This window comes from Cannabis sativa, chromosome 7 (assembly GCF_029168945.1).
Source record: "Cannabis sativa cultivar Pink pepper isolate KNU-18-1 chromosome 7, ASM2916894v1, whole genome shotgun sequence".
In the NCBI taxonomy this organism is placed as follows: domain Eukaryota; kingdom Viridiplantae; phylum Streptophyta; class Magnoliopsida; order Rosales; family Cannabaceae; genus Cannabis; species Cannabis sativa.
Genome location: NC_083607.1, coordinates 8,103,373 through 8,112,394, shown reverse-complemented (window position 1 = coordinate 8,112,394; position 9,022 = coordinate 8,103,373). Strand labels below are relative to the sequence as shown.

The following is a 9,022-nucleotide window of genomic DNA, read 5'->3' as shown; positions in this document are numbered from 1 at the left end:
CACTTGCGTGAGTATACTACTTGATTGCGTGCACTTGCGTAGTGATCATAATTTTCGTAACAAGTTTTTGGCGTCGTTGCCGGGGAATTGTTTAAAGATTAATATTACACAAAATTATACTAACTTCTACTTTGGTTTATTTTTCTTGCTAATTACTAATCTTTTTTTTCTTGCAATATTTTCTTTATCTAATTCAGGAATCCTAAGTGTATGCGCCGTCAAGGACAAGCAGTCATATTACCAGTTGATTCTGAAATCGAGAAAACTTGTAGGAGAAACAGAAAGAACAAGAGGCAAGAAAGAGTTTCAGCAACTGCTGAAACACCAGAGATCATGGCTGAAAACGCTAATAATGCTAATAATGGAGGCAACAACGGTAATAATGGAGGTGCCGTTGAAGATCAAGCTAATGGTCGTAGCTTGAGAGATTATATTCTCCCTGTTCTCACAGGGGTTCAGTCATGTATCAGGCCACCGGCAGTGGAGGCTAACAACTTTGAAATCAAGCCTGCCAAACTCCAAATGGTGCAGTCTTCAGTCCAGTTTGGTGGACTCCCTTCTGAAGATCCCAATCTGCATCTATCAAACTTCATAGAGTTGTGCCAGACTTTCAAAGTAAATGGGGTTAGTGATGACGCCATCCGATTGAGACTGTTTCCTTTCTCACTCAGAGAAAGAGCTAAAAGTTGGTTAATTTCCTTACCACCCAACTCCATTGCCACATGGAATGACTTGGCTACAAAATTTCTATCCAAATTCTTTCCTCCAGCAAAGTCAGCCAAGTTGAGAGGAGAAATCAACAACTTCTGTCAGCAAGATAATGAATCTCTCCATGAGTCTTGGGAGAGGTTCAAGGATCTCATCAGAAAGTGCCCTCATCATGGTATTGAGAAGTGGATGCTGGTTCACAACTTCTACAACGGGCTGGTTGGTAACACTAGAACTCTTATAGATGCTGCAGCTGGTGGAGCATTTATGAGAAAGAGTGCGAATGAGGCGTATGATCTGTTGGAGGAGATGGCCCTAAACAATTAGCAGTGGCCAACTGAAAGAAGTCAAACTAAGAAGGTAGCTGGTGTGCTAGAGGTTGATGCCATTACAAAGCTGACAGCCCAGGTTGAGGCCCTAACAAAACTGATGGCTATGCAAGCCAAGCAAGCTCAAGTGTTCTGTGAGTTATGTGGAGGTCCTCATCACTTTTCTGAGTGCCAGGAAGATGTGAATAATTTGCCAATGGATCAAGCAAAAGCCATTGGGAACTACTCTCAAAACAATAATTATGGGCATAGCCAATAGGGGTTCTACCAGCAGAGAAATCAGCCCCAACAAAACAAACAGCAAAGTCCTAGTAGAGGCTCCAATATCCAAGCTGATTTATTGCTCCAATTCATGATGGAGACTAGAGAATCTATTAAAACTCTAGAAACTCAGATGGAACAATTAGCTACTCAAGTGGCAAAACAAGCTCAAGGAAATTCACCTAGCACTAGTGAGGCAAAAGGAAAAGAGCAATGTAAAGCAATTTCCTTGAGGAGTGGAAAGAGTTATGAAGGACCTAGTGGCAAGCAACCAGTTGAAGATGGGAATCAGGATCAACAGTCACAGACACAGGCACCAAAGGAAAAGAAGATTACTGAGGGTCTTGCACCGAAAGAAGCTTCACCTCCGATCAGCATAGATCACCATATTAAAATTCCTTACCCTCAAAGACTCCGCAAGAACAATCTCGACAAGCAGTTCTCAAAATGCCAACTTACCTGAAGTTCATGAAAGAAATTTTGGCTAAGAAAAGGAAGTTGGAAGAATTCGAGACAGTGGCACTCACTGAGGAGTGCAGTGCAATTTTGCAAAAGAAACTACCGCCCAAGCTTAAAGATCCGGGTAGTTTCAATATTCCATGCTCTATAGGAGGTTCAGTGGAAACTAAAGCTCTTTGTGATCTAGGAGCAAGCATTAATCTAATGCCTTTGTCTGTCTTTAAAAGGCTAGGATTGGGAAAAGCAAAGCCCACAACAGTGACTCTACAACTAGCGGATCGTTCTTTGACTCATCCTCGTGGGATAATTGAAGATGTACTGGTGAAGGTTGGTAAGTTTATCTTCCCTGCTGATTTCCTAATTCTTGATATGGAGGAAGATTCAACTATTCCCATTATTTTGGGAAGACCATTCTTAGCCACGGGGCAAGCTTTAATAGATGTTCAAAAGGGGGAGTTAAAGTTGCGAGTGCAAGATGAAGAGGTCAATTTTAATGTTTTTGCCCCAACCGACATTCCTACCTGTTGCAAGATTGAGATGGTGAAGGGTTCTTTTGTTAAAGATGATAAGAAGAGAGCAAAGCATAAAGAACGACTTCGAACGATTCGGCGTCGTTGGAAAAGATTGATGTGTGGTAATTCTAAAAGTGAACTTACTCTTGTGCAAAACTCTAAAATCAGCAACATTGGAGGTCAATTTTCTTCATTTGGTACAAGGACCCTATTGGATGCAAGAGGTGGACTTGATCCAATTTGAAGCAGTATTGAGGCCAAACCCCTTCTGATGGGGGCTCAGGTAAGTCCTTCTCACCTTGAATATTATATCACATTGGGGACAATGTGAATCTTTAGTTTGGGGGGAGGGATTTAAAAAGATTATTTTTTGCATTTTTACTTTTCTTGTAACGCCCTAAATAATTAGGCACGCTACCCAAAATACTTATAAAGCCCTAATCCCCTAACCGGGATTACTAAGTAAAATAGCGCAGAATTTAAACTTTTATATTAAACAGACTGAAAATAAACTTGTAATATATTTAAAACTTTTCAAAATAGTTGGGATCCCAAAAATATTTACAAACTTATTACAAGTTCTTTCTTACTAGCCGGCCTAAGCGGCAAAACAGAATACAAATTTCAGCATTTCCCGATGAACTCCAACCGGAATTCCGGATGAACCAACCGGAATTCCGGTTGTCTGGGCAGAGAACACGAAATTTCTCAATCTTTAAACCCCCAAAACTCACTCAAATCATTCCCAAACATTCCCAAACTTTCCAGAGCATCAATATATGTCATAATAAACATATTCCACAACTTAAACCCAACAATTGCACTAAAAATCAAAAAGTGCCATTAAAGCACCAAGCTTGAGTTCCATGAACTCAAGCTTGCTTTTCACAACCAATTTCACAATTAACCCACTTAGAGCAGCTAGGAAATATTATAGGGTCTAAAACACATATTTATGCATTAAAATTCAACAATAAACCCCATAATTTCAGATTGCACAATAATTAAAATCATGCCTTAAACTCCAAAACTTCAAGCTCTAAACTTGAGCTTCAAACTAACATCTTTCCAATATTTTCCAGCAGCTCAAGACCAAATAAAACATGTATTTTCAACCTAGAAAATACCCTAAAATCTTACTCCAAACTCAACAAACATAAGTCCTAACTAAATCATGCAATTTCACCAAGATTAAACACCAAACTTAACAACATGCATACACAAGAACACATCAACTATACATGCTATTAAAGCATAAAATTCAGCAAGGAAAATCAATTAGAAACTCAATTAAAAACTGTAGAGAATACCTCAAGACTAAGCAAGAATAATCCCCACAATCAAGCTCCAATTCACACCAATTTTCTTCAAATTCAACTTGAAATAACAAAAGGGTTTGGGAGAGAGAGGGGGTCGGCCAAGAGGAAAGCAAAACCAGAAAATTGCTTTTCATTTCATCAAAAATCAATTTTAATCAAACATAGTAAATAGGGGTCAAATGACCAAAATGCCCTCATGGCTTATTATTCACACCTACACCCTCACAAGGGTAAATAAGTCATTTCATGCTCAATTAATTTCAAATAAATTTCAGATTATCATTCATCAAATAAAATGCCAAATAATCAATCCAATTTACATTTCGGGCCCGAACCCGGTTCGGCCCGAAATTCCCGGTTATGACTATACCGCGCTAACCTGTCAGAACACACCTGAAAAGACAACACAGGTATACTATATAATAATATAGTTCTATTAAGCACGTAATTAATTTAATCTCAACAATTTAACCTTCTCGGGTCATAATTACCAAAATGCCCCTGGCTCACCAACGGGGTCTTTAATATATTAAAATTCATATAAAATCACATATATTAAATTATATAATAATATAATTTCCTCAATTATACATAATTATCTAGTTAGGGTTTTGCTAATCCATTTCTTAATTCCGGGTATTACATTTCTGCTTTAATTTTTTGTTTTAGTTAGGAATGGCAATAAGATAAAAGATAATTGTGTGCTGCTGTTTAATGTAATGTGCTCTAAAATTGCAAAATAACTGTGTGCTTAATTCTGTTAACTCTTTGGATTAGTTTGGATGCTTGTATAACATGTGTAAGAATGCAATTTGATGATCTGTAAAATATGTTATAATTGTTTTACTATGGTTTGTGGTAAGATTGACTGAATAGCTTAGAACTTGCATGTCTTATTCTTTTGAGGCGAAATCCTTGACAACATTCAATAGGAATATGATTTAGGCATTTGTTGGATAGTTTGAGCCTTTCAAGCCTACCATGAAATGATTATCCTTAGTTACCCCTCTTGAGCCTAAACTTGTTTTGTTCTTCACCTATTGAACCGAAATATGAATCCACACTGTTAAATTTTGTCCTCACTATTTTATCAATGATATCATAAGCTATATAATTAGTTTGGGGGAGCAAAATGCATGGTGTGAGAGAAGATAGAAAAAAAAACGTGCAAGATTGAGAAAAAAATATAAGTTGTAAGATCAATATCACTGAAAAAAAAAAAGAAAAAAAAAAAGAAAAAGAAAAGGAAAAAAAAGAAAAAAAAAACATGATTCAGGAAAAAATAATAAAATTCAGTGATGTTGAGGATAAGAAGGAAAATAATTTTTCTCAATCATGGCGAGTTGTGGGAATACTTTGGGAAATTTGAAATTAAAAGAAGCTTGTGGGTTATTTTTGTGCTTATGATATCTTTAGCCAAAATTATTTTTTATTTTCCAAATATCTAAGCCATACTCTCTAAACCTCAAAAAGCCCTATTGATTCCGAAAGGATGTTGTCAACATTAGTGGAGAGAGATAAGCATGCAAGCATATGAGTTATCGGGTAGTGGAATGGTTGGAAAGAGTAAAACCATTATAACATTGTTTCGTTTGTAAAGTCATCTTGTGTTTGTGCAGTATGTGACAAACTGAGCATCTAAATTAATTGTTAGAGTTGGTGGAATTGAAATTCTAGTTTGAGCAATGGAAGAGAACAACACATGAGCAGTAGTATTGTGATTATCCTATAGCGTAGTTAGTAGATTAGTAGTTAGTAGTATTTATCTTACTCGAGGGCGAGTAAGAATCTAGTTTGGAGGAATTTGTTAGGCTAAAATTAGTCTAAGTTTCGGGTCGTATTTTCGGTTAGTTTTCACTCTTTGTTTCTAGTTTTAGGGCTATTTTACGCTTGGTGAAAGAATCGAGAAGAAAAACCAAGATTGGTGTCTCTGCCTGTTCCAGTCGCGACGGGGAATTTTCCAGTCGCGACAGGAACTGGCAGAGAGGATCTCGAAGTTTCAAAGTTTAACCCCGTCGCGACGGGGGCTTTGCCAGACGCGACGGGGACCCAGAGACGGGATTTTTGGGCAGTTTTGTAATTTCACGAATTTTTAAGATGAGACTTGGTTTAAATAGTGAGAGCTCGTGAAAATTAGGGTTCATTCAGAATTGGAGCCCTAGAAACAAAGGAGGAGGCTAGAAGAGCGGCTTGTGGCGACCCGGATCAATTGCTTCAACTAGTTCTTTCTCTTCTCTTTAATTTTTCTATGCTATTTTCTGTTTCAATGTTAATTATGGATTTGATTATGGATGTTTTGAACTAAACTCCTATTTAGGGAGAATGATGAATGTTGTTTAAGTTTTTCCTAGTTAATAAATAATTGTCATTCCTCCATCTTGATTGTGAACACTATTCATATTTGTGTTTAATTTCCATGTGCAAGATTGATCACCTTTTACATGTTTTATGATCTCAATTCGAAATCTGAAAAGTGAGAATTGAGAATGCTAAAATTGGATAGTCTAAGTTTTGATGTGAAACGAAAGTATTTACATAGCCTTTGTGACATTTAGATTATTGCTTATTGCTGATTTCATGTTAGTTTAATTAAGAGATTAAATAAAGAGCATGAGATTTAGAACCTAGAAGATCTGAAAAGAGCTAGGTTAATTTATAATCTGTCATTCACTTCAAGAGAAGGATAGCAATTAGACATTAACATTGGTAACTTAACAACAGGATTCGTCTCCCTATTCTCTCATCTTGATTAATATTCACTTGTTTCTTTAAGTTTCTTGAATTTCTTTCTTCCTTTTTCAATCATAAATACTTTTGAATTGCCAAATAGAATTATAAGTATAGTTTAGTAATAATTAATCCAATTCCCTGTGGTTCGACCTCACTTGCGTGAGTATACTACTTGATTGCGTGCACTTGCGTAGTGATCATAATTTTCGTAACAGGACTACCATCAGATTTCATGCAAGAGAGCGCTTCAAATACATCAACAGCCGTGTATGGACGAGTGAGAGCTTGATTGACTTGTGTTGAGATTGTACAAGGGACCTTGGAAATAACCTACTGTAAGGCATGTGTATTAACACCAACTGATGTAAAAATACTTTGAAAATAGCGTTGAACAACATTGGAAATTCCATCTAGTGTAGATTGCTCCACGCCATGTTCATCCAGTAGTTTATGGATGGTATTACTTGCATGTTTGCTGGAAGCTTTTTGGTGAAAGTAACGAGTATTGGAGTCTCCTGATTGTAGCCAAGAAACATGTGATCTTTGCCTTCGATATTCTTCTTCTTGTGCTAATAGCTGATCAAGAATGAATTCACTAGACTTAAGCTCTTCGAAATGAGAAGTGCTTGTGTCTAGTGAATTATTTAAAGCTGCCACTTTCTACTGGGAAAGTTTTATTTTTTAGGAAGTTCTCCAAATTTTTCACGATGCCAATGCTGAAGGTGAGATGCACATGATGACAGATTGAGTTGAATTTGAGCAAATGGATCTAAGTTTGAATTTTTCCAATGTTGAGAGATGATTTGGAGACAACTTTCTTCTTGCAGCCATAGTCGTTCAAATCTGAAGCGTATTTTGAACATCAGAAGAGGGCAAGAATTCAAGGAAGAAATGGATACTTTCAAGGCCCTATGGTCTAAACCAAAGAAGTCCAAATGAGTGACTGTTGGCAGGGTGAATGTTGTAATCTAGGGCGTGTTAACGAATCCATAATCCAAACGCTTTTTAACATTGGTGCCATTCACATGTTTATTGGGCTAAGTAAATCTATCACCAATAAAATTCAGTTCTTGCAAATCACAGCGGCAATTGCATTTCGAAAGGCATCAATTTGAGTCTCAAGATGCAGAAGACTGCCAAGTTTATCATTGTGATACAAAATCTCATTGATATCCCACATGACAATCCAATGAACCAAAGGAGTTGTATCATGCAATCTTTTTAAAAGATGCTAAGTAGCATACCTTTGAGACACAATAGGTGCGCCATAAAATCCAGAAAAGTGACAAGTAGGACCATGAACAAGAGCCATGTAGCAGTCAATAAAATTTAGCCTGATGGGATTTCTTTAAACGACAAGTTTTTCAGTGTGGCCAAATGTTTTACAATTTTGGCACTGTGGTTTTCCTTTTAACCAGCAGTCTTTCTCCAAGTAATTTTTTCTTTTACAAATACCACATGGAGGATACTTGTCGTTATTTTCTTTTCGTTTTGCTTGTGTCTTTTTCCCATTAGCTTTTGGTTTTTGAGACTACGAATTGAGTTTAGACTGAAAGGCATTTTCAGCTTCACTTTCTTTATACCTTTCTCATCTACTTTCATATGCTTCAAGAGATCCCATTAGTTCAGTTGGTGATAGAGTTTCTAAATCTTTAGTTTCCTCTATCACTGAAACTACTGAATCACATTTTTTTGTACAAGAAATCAGTATCTTTTGTACTATATTCTTGTTAGAAATTATTTCTCCATATATCCCATTTGATTCACTATTTTTTTTAATTCTAGAATAGTAATCTTTTACAGTCTCATTATCCTTCATTTTAAGATTCTCAAAATTTCTTGTAAGCTTTTGTAGTCTAACTGTGCGTACCTTAACTATTCCTTGCAACTCCTCCTGTAGCGTGTCCCATGATTCTTTTGTCGTTGCTGCGCACATAATTCGTAGAAAAAGATTGTCTGCCATAGCTTGCTGCAAGTAATATAATGTAAGAGAATCTTTTTGTTGATTATCCTCTAGTGCCTTCTTTTGATCTTCCGAAAGAGATGTAATATCTTCCAAAATAGTGATTCTTTCTTCAACAATTTTTCATAAATTTTGTGATAAAAATAGGTCCTCATTTTGATGGACCAAAAATCATAATTTTCTCCATGGAAATTGGAAGAGGTATAGAAGAGCGATTAGACTACGAACTCATGTTAATGAGTGGAAAAGATTACGCCCAATGATATGATCGAACAGAGCTCTGATACCACTGATGGAATCACTACTAGAAAATTTGATTTTAGTGACACACATTGAGTAACTCAAAAAGTGTATAGTGACACTTCAACGCGCGTCACTAATGAGGGTGACTGGAAAGATAATTTTTAGTGACACTTCAGACGTGTCACTGAAACCTTTTGCATTCATTTTCTGAGTGTCACTATAGGCGTATAGAGTCAGGTTTTGTTTGACTAAAAAGATAACAGTCACACACATAAAGTGTCACTATATCTTTTTTTTCTTTTCTTTTTTATTAATATTTTTAGAGATATAGACACACAAAAAGTGTCACTATATTAAATATTTTTTAAAAAAATATATTATTTCATTTGTTTTAATTCAAATTTTATATATTGTAAATAATAATTTATATTAATTATATATAAATACAATTAAATATAACAATAATAGTTTTAATTAACTAAATGTAAAATTTATAAA

At 35.9% G+C, this 9,022-nt stretch overlaps 1 non-coding gene across 1 annotated transcript; it reads right to left on the bottom strand.

Moving 5' to 3' along the window:
* Positions 1–780: 780 nt before the first annotated feature.
* Positions 781–887, bottom strand: LOC115698362 (small nucleolar RNA R71). The gene has a single exon (XR_004008114.1). It is a non-coding gene; the product is annotated as a small nucleolar RNA R71 (small nucleolar RNA).
* Positions 888–9,022: the final 8,135 nt, after the last annotated feature.